This window comes from Salmo salar, chromosome ssa03, assembly GCF_905237065.1.
Source record: "Salmo salar chromosome ssa03, Ssal_v3.1, whole genome shotgun sequence".
Taxonomy (NCBI): domain Eukaryota; kingdom Metazoa; phylum Chordata; class Actinopteri; order Salmoniformes; family Salmonidae; genus Salmo; species Salmo salar.
In genome coordinates this window covers 88,679,420-88,699,644 of record NC_059444.1, presented here as the reverse complement: position 1 = coordinate 88,699,644, position 20,225 = coordinate 88,679,420, and the positions used below count along the sequence as shown (strand labels likewise).

General features: G+C 44.3%; 1 protein-coding gene across 2 annotated transcripts in view; it reads right to left on the bottom strand.

The window, feature by feature from the left end:
- Window positions 1-20,225, bottom strand: part of LOC106593034 (E3 ubiquitin-protein ligase CHIP) — a 65,588-nt gene that overhangs the window by 34,685 nt on the left and 10,678 nt on the right. The window lies entirely within an intron of this gene.

Below are 20,225 nucleotides of genomic sequence, written 5' to 3'. Positions count from 1 at the left end.
AGTAGCTTCCTCTCTCATCTCCTCTCCTTCATCTCAATAGTCTAGTAGCTTCCTCTCCTCATCTCCATCTCAATAGTCTAGTAGCTTCCTCTCCTCATCTCAATAGTCTAGTAGCTTCCTCTCCTCATCTCCTCATCTCCATTGTCTAGTAGCTTCCTCTCCTCATCTCAATAGTCTAGTAGCTTCCTCTCCTCATCTCAATAGTCTAGTAGCTTCCTCTCCTCATCTCAATAGTCTAGTAGCTTCCTCTCCTCCTCATCTCAATAGTCTAGTAGCTTCCTCTCCTCATCTCCTATCTCAATAGTCTAGTAGCTTCCTCTCCTCATCTCCAATAGTCTAGTAGCTTCCTCTCCTCATCTCCAATAGTCTAGTAGCTTCCTCTCCTCATCTCCTCATCTCAATAGTCTAGTAGCTTCCTCTCCTCATCTCCATAGTCTAGTAGCTTCCTCTCCTCATCTCCATAGTCTAGTAGCTTCCTCTCCTCATCTCAATAGTCTAGTAGCTTCCTCTCCTCTCTCCTTCATCTCAATAGTCTAGTAGCTTCCTCTCCTCATCTCCTCCTTCATCTCAATAGTCTAGTAGCTTCCTCTCCTCATCTCCAATAGTCTAGTAGCTTCCTCTCCTCATCTCCCAATAGTCTAGTAGCTTCCTCTCCTCATCTCCAATAGTCTAGTAGCTTCCTCTCCTCATCTCAATAGTCTAGTAGCTTCCTCTCCTCATCTCCAATAGTCTAGTAGCTTCCTCTCCATCTCCTCTCCTTCATCTCAATAGTCTAGTAGCTTCCTCTCCTCATCTCCAATAGTCTAGTAGCTTCCTCTCCTCATCTCCATAGTCTAGTAGCTTCCTCTATCCCTCTCCTTCATCTCAATAGTCTAGTAGCTTCCTCTCCTCATCTCCAATAGTCTAGTAGCTTCCTCCTCCTCATCTCAATAGTCTAGTAGCTTCCTCTCCTCATCTCCTTCATCTCAATAGTCTAGTAGCTTCCTCTCCTCATCTCCTCTCCTCATCTCAATAGTCTAGTAGCTTCCTCTCCTCATCTCCTCATCTCAATAGTCTAGTAGCTTCCTCTCCTCATCTCTCTCCAATAGTCTAGTAGCTTCCTCTCCTCATCTCCTAGTCTAGTAGCTTCCTCTCCTCATCTCAATAGTCTAGTAGCTTCCTCTCCTCATCTCCAATAGTCTAGTAGCTTCCTCTCCTCATCTCAATAGTCTAGTAGCTTCCTCTCCTCATCTCCTCATCTCAATAGTCTAGTAGCTTCCTCTCCTCATCTCCTCCTCATCTCAATAGTCTAGTAGCTTCCTCTCCTCATCTCCATAGTCTAGTAGCTTCCTCTCCTCATCTCCAATAGTCTAGTAGCTTCCTCTCCTCATCTCCTCCCTCATCTCAATAGTCTAGTAGCTTCCTCTCCTCATCTCCAATAGTCTAGTAGCTTCCTCTCCTCATCTCCCTCATCTCCAATAGTCTAGTAGCTTCCTCTCCTCATCTCCATAGTCTAGTAGCTTCCTCTCCTCATCTCCAATAGTCTAGTAGCTTCCTCTCCTCATCTCCAATAGTCTAGTAGCTTCCTCTCCTCATCTCCAATAGTCTAGTAGCTTCCTCTCCTCATCTCCAATAGTCTAGTAGCTTCCTCTCCTCATCTCAATAGTCTAGTAGCTTCCTCTCCTCATCTCCAATAGTCTAGTAGCTTCCTCTCCTCATCTCCAATAGTCTAGTAGCTTCCTCTCCTCATCTCCTCTCCATCTCAATAGTCTAGTAGCTTCCTCTCCTCATCTCCTCCCTTCATCTCAATAGTCTAGTAGCTTCCTCTCCTCATCTCTCATCTCAATAGTCTAGTAGCTTCCTCCTCCTCATCTCAATAGTCTAGTAGCTTCCTCTCCTCATCTCAATAGTCTAGTAGCTTCCTCTCCTCATCTCCCCTTCATCTCAATAGTCTAGTAGCTTCCTCTCCTCATCTCCCATCTCAATAGTCTAGTAGCTTCCTCTCCTCATCTCAATAGTCTAGTAGCTTCCTCTCCTCATCTCAATAGTCTAGTAGCTTCCTCTCCTCATCTCCAATAGTCTAGTAGCTTCCTCTCCTCATCTCCAATAGTCTAGTAGCTTCCTCTCCTCATCTCAATAGTCTAGTAGCTTCCTCTCCTCATCTCCTTCTCAATAGTCTAGTAGCTTCCTCTCCTCATCTCCATAGTCTAGTAGCTTCCTCTCCTCATCTCCCATAGTCTAGTAGCTTCTCTCCTCATCTCCTCTCCTTCATCTCAATAGTCTAGTAGCTTCCTCTCCTCATCTCCTTCATCTCCAATAGTCTAGTAGCTTCCTCTCCTCATCTCCTCCATCTCAATAGTCTAGTAGCTTCCTCTCCTCATCTCAATAGTCTAGTAGCTTCCTCTCCTCATCTCCAATAGTCTAGTAGCTTCCTCTCCTCATCTCAATAGTCTAGTAGCTTCCTCTCCTCATCTCCAATAGTCTAGTAGCTTCCTCTCCTCATCTCCCAATAGTCTAGTAGCTTCCTCTCCTCATCTCCAATAGTCTAGTAGCTTCCTCTCCTCATCTCAATAGTCTAGTAGCTTCCTCTCCTCATCTCCAATAGTCTAGTAGCTTCCTCTCCTCATCTCCAATAGTCTAGTAGCTTCCTCTCCTCATCTCCAATAGTCTAGTAGCTTCCTCTCCTCATCTCAATAGTCTAGTAGCTTCCTCTCCTCATCTCAATAGTCTAGTAGCTTCCTCTCCTCATCTCCTTCATCTCAATAGTCTAGTAGCTTCCTCTCCTCATCTCCAATAGTCTAGTAGCTTCCTCTCCTCATCTCAATAGTCCAGTAGCTTACTCTCCTCATCTCCATAGTCTAGTAGCTTCCTCTCCTCATCTCAATAGACTAGTAGCTTCCTCTCCTCATCTCAATAGTCTAGTAGCTTCCTCTCCTCATCTCCTCATCTCAATAGTCTAGTAGCTTCCTCTCCTCATCTCCCCTCTTTCATCTCAATAGTCTAGTAGCTTCCTCTCCTCATCTCAATAGTCTAGTAGCTTCCTCTCCTCATCTCCTCATCTCAATAGTCTAGTAGCTTCCTCTCCTCATCTCCCCTCTTTCATCTCAATAGTCTAGTAGCTTCCTCTCCTCATCTTCTCTCTTTCATCTCAATAGTCTAGTAGCTTCCTCTCCTCATCTCCAATAGTCTAGTAGCTTCCTCTCCTCATCTCAATAGTCTAGTAGCTTCCTCTCCTCATCTCCCTCTTATCTCAATAGTCTAGTAGCTTCCTCTCCTCATCTCCAATAGTCTAGTAGCTTCCTCTCCTCATCTCCAATAGTCTAGTAGCTTCCTCTCCTCATCTCCTCTTATCCAATAGTCTAGTAGCTTCCTCTCCTCATCTCCTCATCTCAATAGTCTAGTAGCTTCCTCTCCTCATCTCCTCCTTCATCTCAATAGTCTAGTAGCTTCCTCTCCTCATCTCCTCCTATCAATAGTCTAGTAGCTTCTTCTCCTCATCTCATCTCAATAGTCTAGTAGCTTCCTCTCCTCATCTCAATAGTCTAGTAGCTTCCTCTCCTCATCTCCAATAGTCTAGTAGCTTCCTCTCCTCATCTCAATAGTCTAGTAGCTTCCTCTCCTCATCTCCAATAGTCTAGTAGCTTCCTCTCCTCATCTCCAATAGTCTAGTAGCTTCCTCTCCTCATCTCAATAGTCTAGTAGCTTCCTCTCCTCATCTCAATAGTCTAGTAGCTTCCTCTCCTCATCTCAATAGTCTAGTAGCTTCCTCTCATCTCCTCTCTTCATCTCAATAGTCTAGTAGCTTCCTCTCCTCATCTCAATAGTCTAGTAGCTTCCTCTCCTCATCTCCATAGTCTAGTAGCTTCCTCTCCTCATCTCCATAGTCTAGTAGCTTCCTCTCCTCATCTCCATAGTCTAGTAGCTTCCTCTCCTCATCTCAATAGTATAGTAGCTTCCTCTCATCTCTCCTTCATCTCAATAGTCTAGTAGCTTCCTCTCCTCATCTCCTTCATCTCAATAGTCTAGTAGCTTCCTCTCCTCATCTCCTCTCCATCTCAATAGTCTAGTAGCTTCTCCTCATCTCAATAGTCTCGTAGCTTCCTCTCCTCATCTCAATAGTCTAGTAGCTTCCTCTCCTCATCTCCTCATCTCAATAGTCTAGTAGCTTCCTCTCCTCATCTCCCAATAGTCTAGTAGCTTCCTCTCCTCATCTCAATAGTCTAGTAGCTTCCTCTCCTCATCTCAATAGTCTAGTAGCTTCCTCTCCTCATCTCAATAGTCTAGTAGCTTCCTCTCCTCATCTCCTCTCCTTCATCTCAATAGTCTAGTAGCTTCCTCTCCTCATCTCATCTCCAATAGTCTAGTAGCTTCCTCTCCTCATCTCCAATAGTCTAGTAGCTTCCTCTCCTCATCTCAATAGTCTAGTAGCTTCCTCTCCTCATCTCCGTTTATCTCAATAGTCTAGTAGCTTCCTCTCCTCATCTCCATAGTCTAGTAGCTTCCTCTCCTCATCTCAATAGTCTAGTAGCTTCCTCTCCTCATCTCCTCTCCTTCATCTCAATAGTCTAGTAGCTTCCTCTCCTCATCTCCTCCATCTCAATAGTCTAGTAGCTTCCTCTCCTCATCTCAATAGTCTAGTAGCTTCCTCTCCTCATCTCAATAGTCTAGTAGCTTCCTCTCCTCATCTCAATAGTCTAGTAGCTTCCTCTCCTCATCTCAATAGTCTAGTAGCTTCCTCTCCTCATCTCCAATAGTCTAGTAGCTTCCTCTCCTCATCTCAATAGTCTAGTAGCTTCCTCTCTCCTCCTCTCCTTCATCTCAATAGTCTAGTAGCTTCCTCTCCTCATCTCAATAGTCTAGTAGCTTCCTCTCCTCTCATCTCAATAGTCTAGTAGCTTCCTCTCCTCATCTCCTCTCTTTCATCTCAATAGTCTAGTAGCTTCCTCTCCTCATCTTCTCTCTTTCATCTCAATAGTCTAGTAGCTTCCTCTCCTCATCTCCTCATCTCAATAGTCTAGTAGCTTCCTCTCCTCATCTCCAATAGTCTAGTAGCTTCCTCTCCTCATCTCAATAGTCTAGTAGCTTCCTCTCCTCATCTCAATAGTCTAGTAGCTTCCTCTCCTCATCTCAATAGTCTAGTAGCTTCCTCTCCTCATCTCAATAGTCTAGTAGCTTCCTCTCCTCATCTCCAATAGTCTAGTAGCTTCCTCTCCTCATCTCCAATAGTCTAGTAGCTTCCTCTCCTCATCTCCAATAGTCTAGTAGCTTCCTCTCCTCATCTCCAATAGTCTAGTAGCTTCCTCTCCTCATCTCAATAGTCTAGTAGCTTCCTCTCCTCATCTCAATAGTCTAGTAGCTTCCTCTCCTCATCTCAATAGTCTAGTAGCTTCCTCTCCTCATCTCAATAGTCTAGTAGCTTCCTCTCCTCATCTCAATAGTCTAGTAGCTTCCTCTCCTCATCTCCAATAGTCTAGTAGCTTCCTCTCCTCATCTCAATAGTCTAGTAGCTTCCTCTCCTCATCTCAATAGTCTAGTAGCTTCCTCTCCTCATCTCAATAGTCTAGTAGCTTCCTCTCCTCATCTCCTCTCCTTCATCTCAATAGTCTAGTAGCTTCCTCTCCTCATCTCCTCTCCTTCATCTCAATAGTCTAGTAGCTTCCTCTCCTCATCTCCATAGTCTAGTAGCTTCCTCTCTCTCTCATCTCAATAGTCTAGTAGCTTCCTCTCCTCATCTCCTCTCATCTCAATAGTCTAGTAGCTTCCTCTCCTCATCTCCTCATCTCAATAGTCTAGTAGCTTCCTCTCCTCATCTCCAATAGTCTAGTAGCTTCCTCTCCTCATCTCAATAGTCTAGTAGCTTCCTCTCCTCATCTCCTCATCTCAATAGTCTAGTAGCTTCCTCTCCTCATCTCCATAGTCTAGTAGCTTCCTCTCCTCATCTCCAATAGTCTAGTAGCTTCCTCTCCTCATCTCAATAGTCTAGTAGCTTCCTCTCCTCATCTCCTCATCTCAATAGTCTAGTAGCTTCCTCTCCTCATCTCCTCCCTTTCATCTCAATAGTCTAGTAGCTTCCTCTCCTCATCTTCTCTCTTTCATCTCAATAGTCTAGTAGCTTCCTCTCCTCATCTCCTCATCTCAATAGTCTAGTAGCTTCCTCTCTCATCTCAATAGTCTAGTAGCTTCCTCTCCTCATCTCAATAGTCTAGTAGCTTCCTCTCCTCATCTCAATAGTCTAGTAGCTTCCTCTCCTCATCTCAATAGTCTAGTAGCTTCCTCTCCTCATCTCCATAGTCTAGTAGCTTCCTCTCCTCATCTCCATAGTCTAGTAGCTTCCTCTCCTCATCTCAATAGTCTAGTAGCTTCCTCTCCTCATCTCAATAGTATAGTAGCTTCCTCTCATCTCTCCTTCATCTCAATAGTCTAGTAGCTTCCTCTCCTCATCTCTCAATAGTCTAGTAGCTTCCTCTCCTCATCTCAATAGTCTAGTAGCTTCCTCTCCTCATCTCCATAGTCTAGTAGCTTCCTCTCCTCATCTCCATAGTCTAGTAGCTTCCTCTCCTCATCTCCATAGTCTAGTAGCTTCCTCTCCTCATCTCAATAGTCTAGTAGCTTCCTCTCCTCATCTCAATAGTCTAGTAGCTTCCTCTCCTCATCTCAATAGTCTAGTAGCTTCCTCTCATCTCAATAGTCTAGTAGCTTCCTCTCCTCATCTCCATCTCAATAGTCTAGTAGCTTCCTCTCCTCCATCTCAATAGTCTATAGCTTCCTCTCCTTCATCTCAATAGTCTATAGCTTCCTCTCCTTCATCTCAATAGTCTATAGCTTCCTCTCCTTCATCTCAATAGTCTATAGCTTCCTCTCCTTCATCTCAATAGTCTATAGCTTCCTCTCCTTCATCTCAATAGTCTAGTAGCTTCCTCTCATCTCCATCTCAATAGTCTAGTAGCTTCCTCTCCTCTTCTCCTCTCCATCTCAATAGTCTAGTAGCTTCCTCTCCTTCATCTCAATAGTCTAGTAGCTTCCTCTCATCTCCATCTCAATAGTCTAGTAGCTTCCTCTCCTCATCTCCTCATCTCAATAGTCTGAAGTAGCTTCCTCTCCTCATCTCAATAGTCTAGTAGCTTCCTCTCCTCATCTCCAATAGTCTAGTAGCTTCCTCTCCTCATCTCCAATAGTCTAGTAGCTTCCTCTCCTCATCTCAATAGTCTAGTAGCTTCCTCTCCTCATCTCAATAGTCTGTAGCTTCCTCTCCTCATCTCAATAGTCTAGTAGCTTCCTCTCCTCATCTCCTCTCCTTCATCTCAATAGTCTAGTAGCTTCCTCTCCTCATCTCATCTCCAATAGTCTAGTAGCTTCCTCTCCTCATCTCCAATAGTCTAGTAGCTTCCTCTCCTCATCTCAATAGTCTAGTAGCTTCCTCTCCTCATCTCCTCATCTCAATAGTCTTAGCTTCCTCTCCTCATCTCAATAGTCTAGTAGCTTCCTCTCCTCATCTCCATCTCAATAGTCTAGTAGCTTCCTCTCCTCATCTCCAATAGTCTAGTAGCTTCCTCTCCTCATCTCCAATAGTCTAGTAGCTTCCTCTCCTCATCTCAATAGTCTAGTAGCTTCCTCTCCTCATCTCAATAGTCTAGTAGCTTCCTCTCCTCATCTCCTCTCCTTCATCTCAATAGTCTAGTAGCTTCCTCTCCTCATCTCCAATAGTCTAGTAGCTTCCTCTCCTCATCTCAATAGTCTAGTAGCTTCCTCTCCTCATCTCCAATAGTCTAGTAGCTTCCTCTCTCCTCATCTCAATAGTCTAGTAGCTTCCTCTCCTCATCTCAATAGTCTAGTAGCTTCCTCTCCATCTCCTCTTCATCTCAATAGTCTAGTAGCTTCCTCTCCTCATCTCCAATAGTCTAGTAGCTTCCTCTCCTCATCTCAATAGTCTAGTAGCTTCCTCTCCTCATCTCAATAGTCTAGTAGCTTCCTCTCCTCATCTCCAATAGTCTAGTAGCTTCCTCTCCTCATCTCAATAGTCTAGTAGCTTCCTCTCCTCATCTCTCATCTCAATAGGTCTAGTAGCTTCCTCTCCTCATTCAATAGTCTAGTAGCTTCCTCTCCTCATCTCCAATAGTCTAGTAGCTTCCTCTCCTCATCTCAATAGTCTAGTAGCTTCCTCTCCTCATCTCCTTCATCTCAATAGTCTAGTAGCTTCCTCTCCTCATCTCCATAGTCTAGTAGCTTCCTCTCCTCATCTCCATAGTCTAGTAGCTTCCTCTCCTCATCTCCTCTCCTTCATCTCAATAGTCTAGTAGCTTCCTCTCCTCATCTCAATAGTCTAGTAGCTTCCTCTCCTCATCTCAATAGTCTAGTAGCTTCCTCTCCTCTCATCTCAATAGTCTAGTAGCTTCCTCTCCTCATCTCCCCAATAGTCTAGTAGCTTCCTCTCCTCATCTCCAATAGTCTAGTAGCTTCCTCTCCTCATCTCCAATAGTCTAGTAGCTTCCTCTCCTCATCTCCAATAGTCTAGTAGCTTCCTCTCCTCATCTCAATAGTCTAGTAGCTTCCTCTCCTCATCTCAATAGTCTAGTAGCTTCCTCTCCTCATCTCAATAGTCTAGTAGCTTCCTCTCCTCATCTCAATAGTCTAGTAGCTTCCTCTCCTCATCTCAATAGTCTAGTAGCTTCCTCTCCATCTCCTCTCCTTCATCTCAATAGTCTAGTAGCTTCCTCTCCTCATCTCTCAATAGTCTAGTAGCTTCCTCTCCTCATCTCATCTCCATAGTCTAGTAGCTTCCTCTCCTCATCTCCTTTCCTCATCTCAATAGTCTAGTAGCTTCCGCTCCTCATCTCCTCTCAATAGTCTAGTAGCTTCCTCTCCTCATCTCAATAGTCTAGTAGCTTCCTCTCCTCATCTCAATAGTATAGTAGCTTCCTCTCATCTCTCCTTCATCTCAATAGTCTAGTAGTAGCTTCCTCTCCTCATCTCCTCTCCATCTCAATAGTCTATTAGCTTCCTCTCCATCTCAATAGTCTAGTAGCTTCCTCTCATCTCCATCTCAATAGTCTAGTAGCTTCCTCTCCTCATCTCAATAGTCTAGTAGCTTCCTCTCCTCATCTCAATAGTCTGTAGCTTCCTCTCCTCATCTCAATAGTCTAGTAGCTTCCTCTCCTCATCTCAATAGTCTAGTAGCTTCCTCTCCTCATCTCAATAGTCTAGTAGCTTCCTCTCCTCATCTCAATAGTCTAGTAGCTTCCTCTCCTCATCTCAATAGTCTAGTAGCTTCCTCTCATCTCAATAGTCTAGTAGCTTCCTCTCCTCAATAGTCTAGTAGCTTCCTCTCCTCATCTCAATAGTCTAGTAGCTTCCTCTCCTCATCTCAATAGTCTAGTAGCTTCCTCTCCTCATCTCCTCTTCATCTCAATAGTCTAGTAGCTTCCTCTCCTCATCTCAATAGTCTAGTAGCTTCCTCTCCTCATCTCAATAGTCTAGTAGCTTCCTCTCCTCATCTCCTCTCCTTCATCTCAATAGTCTAGTAGCTTCCTCTCCTCATCTCCTCATCTCAATAGTCTAGTAGCTTCCTCTCCTCATCTCAATAGTCTAGTAGCTTCCTCTCCTCATCTCAATAGTCTAGTAGCTTCCTCTCCTCATCTCCAATAGTCTAGTAGCTTCCTCTCCTCATCTCAATAGTCTAGTAGCTTCCTCTCCTCATCTCAATAGTCTAGTAGCTTCCTCTCCTCATCTCCAATAGTCTAGTAGCTTCCTCTCCTCATCTCCTCAATAGTCTAGTAGCTTCCTCTCCTCATCTCCATAGTCTAGTAGCTTCCTCTCCTCATCTCAATAGTCTAGTAGCTTCCTCTCCTCATCTCCAATAGTCTAGTAGCTTCCTCTCCTCATCTCCTCTCCTTCATCTCAATAGTCTAGTAGCTTCCTCTCCTCATCTCCAATAGTCTAGTAGCTTCCTCTCCTCATCTCCTTTCATCTCCAATAGTCTAGTAGCTTCCTCTCCTCATCTCCCTCTTCATCTCAATAGTCTAGTAGCTTCCTCTCTCTCCTCATCTCAATAGTCTAGTAGCTTCCTCTCATCTCAATAGTCTAGTAGCTTCCTCTCCTCATCTCAATAGTCTAGTAGCTTCCTCTCCTCATCTCAATAGTCTAGTAGCTTCCTCTCCTCATCTCAATAGTCTAGTAACTTCCTATCCTCCTTTCATCTCAATAGTCTAGTAGCTTCCTCTCCTCATCTCCATAGTCTAGTAGCTTCCTCTCCTCATCTCCATAGTCTAGTAGCTTCCTCTCCTCATCTCAATAGTCTAGTAGCTTCCTCTCCTCATCTCCTCTCCTTCATCTCAATAGTCTAGTAGCTTCCTCTCCTCATCTCAATAGTCTAGTAGCTTCCTCTCCTCATCTCAATAGTCTAGTAGCTTCCTCTCCTCATCTCAATAGTCTAGTAGCTTCCTCTCCTCATCTCAATAGTCTAGTAGCTTCCTCTCCTCATCTCCAATAGTCTAGTAGCTTCCTCTCCTCATCTCCAATAGTCTAGTAGCTTCCTCTCCTCATCTCAATAGTCTAGTAGCTTCCTCTCCTCATCTCCATAGTCTAGTAGCTTCCTCTCCTCATCTCCAATAGTCTAGTAGCTTCCTCTCATCTCTCTCCTTCATCTCAATAGTCTAGTAGCTTCCTCTCCTCCTCATCTCAATAGTCTAGTAGCTTCCTCTCCTCATCTCAATAGTCTAGTAGCTTCCTCTCCTCATCTCAATAGTCTAGTAGCTTCCTCTCCTCATCTCAATAGTCTAGTAGCTTCCTCTCCTCATCTCAATAGTCTAGTAGCTTCCTCTCCTCAATAGTCTAGTAGCTTCCTCTCCTTCATCTCAATAGTCTAGTAGCTTCCTCTCCTCATCTCCCTTCATCTCAATAGTCTAGTAGCTTCCTCTCCTCATCTCCTCCAATAGTCTAGTAGCTTCCTCTCCTCATCTCAATAGTCTAGTAGCTTCCTCTCCTTCATCTCAATAGTCTAGTAGCTTCCTCTCCTCATCTCCTCTTCATCTCAATAGTCTAGTAGCTTCCTCTCCTCATCTCAATAGTCTAGTAGCTTCCTCTCCTCATCTCCCTCAATAGTCTAGTAGCTTCCTCTCCTCATCTCCCATCTCAATAGTCTAGTAGCTTCCTCTCCTCATCTCCCATCTCAATAGTCTAGTAGCTTCCTCTCCTCATCTCAATAGTCTAGTAGCTTCCTCTCCTCATCTCCAATAGTCTAGTAGCTTCCTCTCCTCATCTCAATAGTCTAGTAGCTTCCTCTCCTCATCTCAATAGTCTAGTAGCTTCCTCTCCTCATCTCCATCTCAATAGTCTAGTAGCTTCCTCTCCTCATCTCAATAGTCTAGTAGCTTCCTCTCCTCATCTCCAATAGTCTAGTAGCTTCCTCTCCTCATCTCCCCTTCATCTCAATAGTCTATTAGCTTCCTCTCCTCTCTCCATCTCAATAGTCTAGTAGCTTCCTCTCCTTCATCTCAATAGTCTAGTAGCTTCCTCTCCTTCATCTCAATAGTCTAGTAGCTTCCTCTCCTTCATCTCAATAGTCTAGTAGCTTCCTCTCTATCTCCATCTCAATAGTCTAGTAGCTTCCTCTCATCTCCATCTCAATAGTCTATAGCTTCCTCTCCTTCATCTCAATAGTCTAGTAGTAGCTTCCTCTCCTCATCTCCTCTCCATCTCAATAGTATAGTAGCTTCCTCTCATCTCCTCTCCTTCATCTCAATAGTCTAGTAGCTTCCTCTCCTCATCTCAATAGTCTAGTAGCTTCCTCTCCTCATCTCAATAGTCTCGTAGCTTCCTCTCCTCATCTCAATAGTCTAGTAGCTTCCTCTCCTCATCTCCTCTCTTTCATCTCAATAGTCTAGTAGCTTCCTCTCCTCATCTCCTCTCCTTCATCGCAATAGTCTAGTAGCTTCCTCTCCTCATCTCCTCTCCTTCATCTCAATAGTCTCGTAGCTTCCTCTCCTCATCTCAATAGTCTAGTAGCTTCCTCTCCTCATCTCCTCATCTCAATAGTCTAGTAGCTTCCTCTCCTCATCTCCTCATCTCAATAGTCTAGTAGCTTCCTCTCCTCATCTCAATAGTCTAGTAGCTTCCTCTCCTCATCTCAATAGTCTAGTAGCTTCCTCTCCTCATCTCAATAGTCTAGTAGCTTCCTCTCCTCATCTCCTCTCTTTCATCTCAATAGTCTAGTAGCTTCTCTCTCCTCATCTCAATAGTCTCGTAGCTTCCTCTCCTCATCTCAATAGTCTAGTAGCTTCCTCTCCTCATCTCCTCTCTTCATCTCAATAGTCTAGTAGCTTCCTCTCCTCATCTCCTCTCCTTCATCTCAATAGTCTAGTAGCTTCCTCTCCTCATCTCCTTATCTCAATAGTCTAGTAGCTTCCTCTCCTCATCTCCAATAGTCTAGTAGCTTCCTCTCCTCATCTCCAATAGTCTAGTAGCTTCCTCTCCTCATCTCAATAGTCTAGTAGCTTCCTCTCTCTCCTTCATCTCAATAGTCTAGTAGCTTCCTCTCCTCATCTCACCCATAGTCTAGTAGCTTCCTCTCCTCATCTCCAATAGTCTAGTAGCTTCCTCTCCTCATCTCAATAGTCTAGTAGCTTCCTCTCCTCATCTCCTCTTCATCTCAATAGTCTAGTAGCTTCCTCTCCTCATCTCAATAGTCTAGTAGCTTCCTCTCCTCATCTCTCATCTCAATAGTCTAGTAGCTTCCTCTCCTCATCTCCCCTTTCATCTCAATAGTCTAGTAGCTTCCTCTCCTCATCTCCTCATCTCAATAGTCTAAGTAGCTTCCTCTCCTCATCTCAATAGTCTAGTAGCTTCCTCTCCTCATCTCAATAGTCTAGTAGCTTCCTCTCCTCATCTCAATAGTCTAGTAGCTTCCTCTCCTCATCTCCAATAGTCTAGTAGCTTCCTCTCCTTTCATCTCAATAGTCTAGTAGCTTCCTCTCCTCATCTCCATAGTCTAGTAGCTTCCTCTCCTCATCTCCATAGTCTAGTAGCTTCCTCTCCTCTCCTTCATCTCAATAGTCTAGTAGCTTCCTCTCCTCATCTCCATCTCAATAGTCTAGTAGCTTCCTCTCCCTCATCTCAATAGTCTAGTAGCTTCCTCTCCTCATCTCAATAGTCTAGTAGCTTCCTCTCCTCATCTCCAATAGTCTAGTAGCTTCCTCTCCTCATCTCCAATAGTCTAGTAGCTTCCTCTCCTCATCTCAATAGTCTAGTAGCTTCCTCTCTCATCTCCTCTCCTTCATCTCAATAGTCTAGTAGCTTCCTCTCCTCATCTCCTCTCCTTCATCTCAATAGTCTAGTAGCTTCCTCTCCTCATCTCCCAATAGTCTAGTAGCTTCCTCTCCTCATCTCCAATAGTCTAGTAGCTTCCTCTCCTCATCTCCAATAGTCTAGTAGCTTCCTCTCCTCATCTCCAATAGTCTAGTAGCTTCCTCTCCTCATCTCCAATAGTCTAGTAGCTTCCTCTCCTCATCTCAATAGTCTAGTAGCTTCCTCTCCTCTCTCCTTCATCTCAATAGTCTAGTAGCTTCCTCTCCTCATCTCAATAGTCTAGTAGCTTCCTCTCCTCATCTCAATAGTCTAGTAGCTTCCTCTCCTCATCTCAATAGTCTAGTAGCTTCCTCTCCTCATCTCCTCTCCTTCATCTCAATAGTCTAGTAGCTTCCTCTCCTCATCTCCAATAGTCTAGTAGCTTCCTCTCCTCATCTCCTCCTTTCATCTCAATAGTCTAGTAGCTTCCTCTCCTCATCTCCTCATCTCAATAGTCTAGTAGCTTCCTCTCCTCATCTCCTCATCTCAATAGTCTAGTAGCTTCCTCCTCTCATCTCAATAGTCTAGTAGCTTCCTCTCCTCATCTCCAATAGTCTAGTAGCTTCCTCTCCTCATCTCAATAGTCTAGTAGCTTCCTCTCCTCATCTCAATAGTCTAGTAGCTTCCTCTCCTCATCTCCTCCTTCATCTCAATAGTCTAGTAGCTTCCTCTCCTCATCTCCATAGTCTAGTAGCTTCCTCTCCTCATCTCCATAGTCTAGTAGCTTCCTCTCTCCTTCATCTCAATAGTCTAGTAGCTTCCTCTCCTCATCTCCCCTTCATCTCAATAGTCTAGTAGCTTCCTCTCCTCATCTCCAATAGTCTAGTAGCTTCCTCTCCTCATCTCCAATAGTCTAGTAGCTTCCTCTCCTCATCTCAATAGTCTAGTAGCTTCCTCTCCTCATCTCCAATAGTCTAGTAGCTTCCTCTCCTCATCTCAATAGTCTAGTAGCTTCCTCTCCTCATCTCAATAGTCTAGTAGCTTCCTCTCCTCATCTCCTCCATCTCAATAGTCTAGTAGCTTCCTCTCCTCATCTCCTCTCCTTCATCTCAATAGTCTAGTAGCTTCCTCTCCTCATCTCTCAATAGTCTAGTAGCTTCCTCTCCTCATCTCCTCTTCATCTCAATAGTCTAGTAGCTTCCTCTCCTCATCTCCTCTTCATCTCAATAGTCTAGTAGCTTCCTCTCCTCATCTCCTCATAGTCTAGTAGCTTCCTCTCCTCATCTCCTCTCCTTCATCTCAATAGTCTAGTAGCTTCCTCTCCTCATCTCAATAGTCTAGTAGCTTCCTCTCCTCATCTCCATAGTCTAGTAGCTTCCTCTCCTCATCTCCAATAGTCTAGTAGCTTCCTCTCTCTCTCCTTCATCTCAATAGTCTAGTAGCTTCCTCTCCTCATCTCCAATAGTCTAGTAGCTTCCTCTCCTCATCTCCAATAGTCTAGTAGCTTCCTCTCCTCATCTCAATAGTCTAGTAGCTTCCTCTCCTCATCTCAATAGTCTAGTAGCTTCCTCTCCTCATCTCTCAATAGTCTAGTAGCTTCCTCTCCTCCATCTCAATAGTCTAGTAGCTTCCTCTCCTCCATCTCAATAGTCTAGTAGCTTCCTCTCCTTCATCTCAATAGTCTAGTAGCTTCCTCTCCTTCATCTCAATAGTCTAGTAGCTTCCTCTCCTATCTCCATCTCAATAGTCTAGTAGCTTCCTCTCCATCTCCTTATCTCAATAGTCTAGTAGCTTCCTCTCCTTCATCTCCAATAGTCTAGTAGCTTCCTCTCCCTCATCTCAATAGTATAGTAGCTTCCTCTCATCTCCTCTCATCTCAATAGTATAGTAGCTTCCTCTCATCTCCTCTCCTTCATCTCAATAGTCTAGTAGCTTCCTCTCCTCATCTCCATCTCAATAGTCTAGTAGCTTCCTCTCCTCATCTCAATAGTCTAGTAGCTTCCTCTCCTCATCTCAATAGTCTAGTAGCTTCCTCTCCTCATCTCAATAGTCTCGTAGCTTCCTCTCCTCATCTCAATAGTCTAGTAGCTTCCTCTCCTCATCTCCTCTCTTTCATCTCAATAGTCTAGTAGCTTCCTCTCCTCATCTCCTCTCCTTCATCTCAATAGTCTAGTAGCTTCCTCTCCTCATCTCCTCATCTCAATAGTCTAGTAGCTTCCTCTCCTCATCTCAATAGTCCAGTAGCTTCCTCTCCTCATCTCAATAGTCTAGTAGCTTCCTCTCCTCATCTCAATAGTCTAGTAGCTTCCTCTCCTCATCTCCAATAGTCTAGTAGCTTCCTCTCCTCATCTCCTATCCAATAGTCTAGTAGCTTCCTCTCCTCATCTCCAATAGTCTAGTAGCTTCCTCTCCTCATCTCAATAGTCTAGTAGCTTCCTCTCCTCATCTCCTCTCTCATCTCCAATAGTCTAGTAGCTTCCTCTCCTCATCTCCATAGTCTAGTAGCTTCCTCTCCTTCATCTCAATAGTCTAGTAGCTTCCTCTCCTCCTCATCTCAATAGTCTAGTAGCTTCCTCTCCTCATCTCAATAGTCTAGTAGCTTCCTCTCCTCATCTCCAATAGTCTAGTAGCTTCCTCTCCTCATCTCAATAGTCTAGTAGCTTCCTCTCCTCATCTCAATAGTCTAGTAGCTTCCTCTCCTCATCTCAATAGTCTAGTAGCTTCCTCTCCTCATCTCAATAGTCTCGTAGCTTCCTCTCCTCATCTCAATAGTCTCGTAGCTTCCTCTCCTCATCTCAATAGTCTAGTAGCTTCCTCTCCTCATCTCCTCTCTTTCATCTCAATAGTCTAGTAGCTTCCTCTCCTCATCTCCTCATCTCAATAGTCTAGTAGCTTCCTCTCCTCATCTCTCATCTCAATAGTCTAGTAGCTTCCTCTCCTCTCTCATCTCAATAGTCTAGTAGCTTCCTCTCCTCATCTCCCTCTTCACTCAATAGTCTAGTAGCTTCCTCTCCTCATCTCCAATAGTCTAGTAGCTTCCTCTCCTCATCTCTAATAGTCTAGTAGCTTCCTCTCCTCATCTCAATAGTCTAGTAGCTTCCTCTCCTCATCTCCATAGTCTAGTAGCTTCCTCTCCTCATCTCAATAGTCTAGTAGCTTCCTCTCCTCTCATCTCAATAGTCTAGTAGCTTCCTCTCCTCATCTCCATAGTCTAGTAGCTTCCTCTCCTCATCTCAATAGTCTAGTAGCTTCCTCTCCTCATCTCCAATAGTCTAGTAGCTTCCTCTCCTCATCTCCAATAGTCTAGTAGCTTCCTCTCCTCCATCTCAATAGTCTAGTAGCTTCCTCTCCTCATCTCCAATAGTCTAGTAGCTTCCTCTCCTTCATCTCAATAGTCTATAGCTTCCTCTCCTTCATCTCAATAGTCTATAGCTTCCTCTCCTTCATCTCAATAGTCTAGTAGCTTCCTCTCATCTCCATCTCAATAGTCTAGTAGCTTCCTCTCATCTCCATCTCAATAGTCTATAGCTTCCTCTCCTTCATCTCAATAGTCTAGTAGTAGCTTCCTCTCCTCATCTCCTCTCCATCTCAATAGTATAGTAGCTTCCTCTCATCTCCTCTCCTTCATCTCAATAGTCTAGTAGCTTCCTCTCCTCATCTCCATCTCAATAGTCTAGTAGCTTCCTCTCCTCATCTCAATAGTCTAGTAGCTTCCTCTCCTCATCTCAATAGTCTCGTAGCTTCCTCTCCTCATCTCAATAGTCTCGTAGCTTCCTCTCCTCATCTCAATAGTCTAGTAGCTTCCTCTCCTCATCTCCTCTTCATCTCAATAGTCTAGTAGCTTCCTCTCCTCATCTCCTCATCTCAATAGTCTAGTAGCTTCCTCTCCTCATCTCAATAGTCTAGTAGCTTCCTCTCCTCATCTCCAATAGTCTAGTAGCTTCCTCTCCTCATCTCAATAGTCTAGTAGCTTCCTCTCTCCTCATCTCAATAGTCTAGTAGCTTCCTCTCCTCATCTCCAATAGTCTAGTAGCTTCCTCTCCTCATCTCAATAGTCTAGTAGCTTCCTCTCCTCATCTCCAATAGTCTAGTAGCTTCCTCTCCTCATCTCCTGTCCTTCATCTCCAATAGTCTAGTAGCTTCCTCTCCTCATCTCCATAGTCTAGTAGCTTCCTCTCCTCATCTCCATAGTCTAGTAGCTTCCTCTCCTCATCTCCTCTCCTTCATCTCAATAGTCTAGTAGCTTCCCTCCTCATCTCCTCTCCTTCATCTCAATAGTCTAGTAGCTTCCTCTCCTCATCTCCTCCTCCCAATAGTCTAGTAGCTTCCTCTCCTCATCTCAATAGTCTAGTAGCTTCCTCTCCTCATCTCAATAGTCTAGTAGCTTCCTCTCCTCATCTCAATAGTCTAGTAGCTTCCTCTCCTCATCTCAATAGTCTAGTAGCTTCCTCTCCTCATCTCAATAGTCTAGTAGCTTCCTCTCCTCATCTCAATAGTCTAGTAGCTTCCTCTCCTCATCTCCTCTCAATAGTCTAGTAGCTTCCTCTCCTCATCTCCATAGTCTAGTAGCTTCCTCTCCTCATCTCAATAGTCTAGTAGCTTCCTCTCCTCATCTCAATAGTCTAGTAGCTTCCTCTCCTCATCTCCTCTCCTTCATCACAATAGTCTAGTAGCTTCCTCTCCTCATCTCCTTCCAATAGTCTAGTAGCTTCCTCTCCTCATCTCAATAGTCTAGTAGCTTCCTCTCCTCATCTCCCCTTCATCTCAATAGTCTAGTAGCTTCCTCTCCTCATCTCAATAGTCTAGTAGCTTCCTCTCCTCATCTCCAATAGTCTAGTAGCTTCCTCTCTTCTCCTTCATCTCAATAGTCTAGTAGCTTCCTCTCCTCATCTCCTTTCTCAATAGTCTAGTAGCTTCCTCTCCTCATCTCCAATAGTCTAGTAGCTTCCTCTCCTCATCTCAATAGTCTAGTAGCTTCCTCTCCTCATCTCCAATAGTCTAGTAGCTTCCTCTCCTCATCTCAATAGTCTAGTAGCTTCCTCTCCTCATCTCCTGTCCTTCATCTCAATAGTCTAGTAGCTTCCTCTCCTCATCTCCATAGTCTAGTAGCTTCCTCTCCTCATCTCCATAGTCTAGTAGCTTCCTCTCCTCATCTCAATAGTCTAGTAGCTTCCTCTCCTCATCTCCTCTTCATCTCAATAGTCTAGTAGCTTCCTCTCCTCATCTCCTCTCATCTCAATAGTCTAGTAGCTTCCTCTCCTCATCTCCAATAGTCTAGTAGCTTCCTCTCCTCATCTCAATAGTCTAGTAGCTTCCTCTCCTCATCTCCAATAGTCTAGTAGCTTCCTCTCCTCATCTCAATAGTCTAGTAGCTTCCTCTCCTCATCTCAATAGTCTAGTAGCTTCCTCTCCTCATCTCCTTCATCTCAATAGTCTAGTAGCTTCCTCTCCTCATCTCAATAGTCTAGTAGCTTCCTCTCCTTCATCTCAATAGTCTAGTAGCTTCCTCTCCTCATCTCCTCTCATCTCAATAGTCTAGTAGCTTCCTCTCCTCATCTCCTCCAATAGTCTAGTAGCTTCCTCTCCTCATCTCCTATCTCAATAGTCTAGTAGCTTCCTCTCCTCATCTCAATAGTCTAGTAGCTTCCTCTCCTCATCTCAATAGTCTAGTAGCTTCCTCTCCTCATCTCCTCATCTCAATAGTCTAGTAGCTTCCTCTCCTCATCTCAATAGTCTAGTAGCTTCCTCTCCTCATCTCCATAGTCTAGTAGCTTCCTCTCCTCATCTCCTCTCCTTCATCTCAATAGTCTAGTAGCTTCCTCTCCTCATCTCCTCTCCTTCATCTCAATAGTCTAGTAGCTTCCTCTCCTCATCTCAATAGTCTAGTAGCTTCCTCTCCTCATCTCCAATAGTCTAGTAGCTTCCTCTCCTCATCTCAATAGTCTAGTAGCTTCCTCTCCTCATCTCAATAGTCTAGTAGCTTCCTCTCCTCATCTCCAATAGTCTAGTAGCTTCCTCTCCTCATCTCAATAGTCTAGTAGCTTCCTCTCCTCATCTCCTCTCATCTCAATAGTCTAGTAGCTTCCTCTCCTCATCTCAATAGTCTAGTAGCTTCCTCTCCTCATCTCAATAGTCTAGTAGCTTCCTCTCCTCATCTCCTCTCCTTCATCGCAATAGTCTAGTAGCTTCCTCTCCTCATCTCAATAGTCTAGTAGCTTCCTCTCCTCATCTCATTCAATAGTCTAGTAGCTTCCTCTCCTCATCTCCTCATCTCAATAGTCTAGTAGCTTCCTCTCCTCATCTCCTCTCCTTCATCTCAATAGTCTAGTAGCTTCCTCTCCTCATCTCATCTCCATAGTCTAGTAGCTTCCTCTCCTCATCTCCTCTCCTTCATCTCAATAGTCTAGTAGCTTCCTCTCCTCATCTCAATAGTCTAGTAGCTTCCTCTCCTCATCTCCATAGTCTAGTAGCTTCCTCTCCTCATCTCAATAGTATAGTAGCTTCCTCTCATCTCTCCTTCATCTCAATAGTCTAGTAGCTTCCTCTCCTCATCTCCATAGTCTAGTAGCTTCCTCTCCTCATCTCAATAGTCTAGTAGCTTCCTCTCCTCATCTCAATAGTCTAGTAGCTTCCTCTCCTCATCTCAATAGTCTAGTAGCTTCCTCTCCTCATCTCCAATAGTCTAGTAGCTTCCTCTCCTCATCTCAATAGTCTAGTAGCTTCCTCTCCTCATCTCAATAGTCTAGTAGCTTCCTCTCCTTCATCTCAATAGTCTAGTAGCTTCCTCTCCTTCATCTCAATAGTCTAGTAGCTTCCTCTCCTCCATCTCAATAGTCTAGTAGCTTCCTCTCATCTCCATCTCAATAGTCTAGTAGCTTCCTCTCATCTCCATCTCAATAGTCTATAGCTTCCTCTCCTTCATCTCAATAGTCTAGTAGTAGCTTCCTCTCCTCATCTCCTCTCCATCT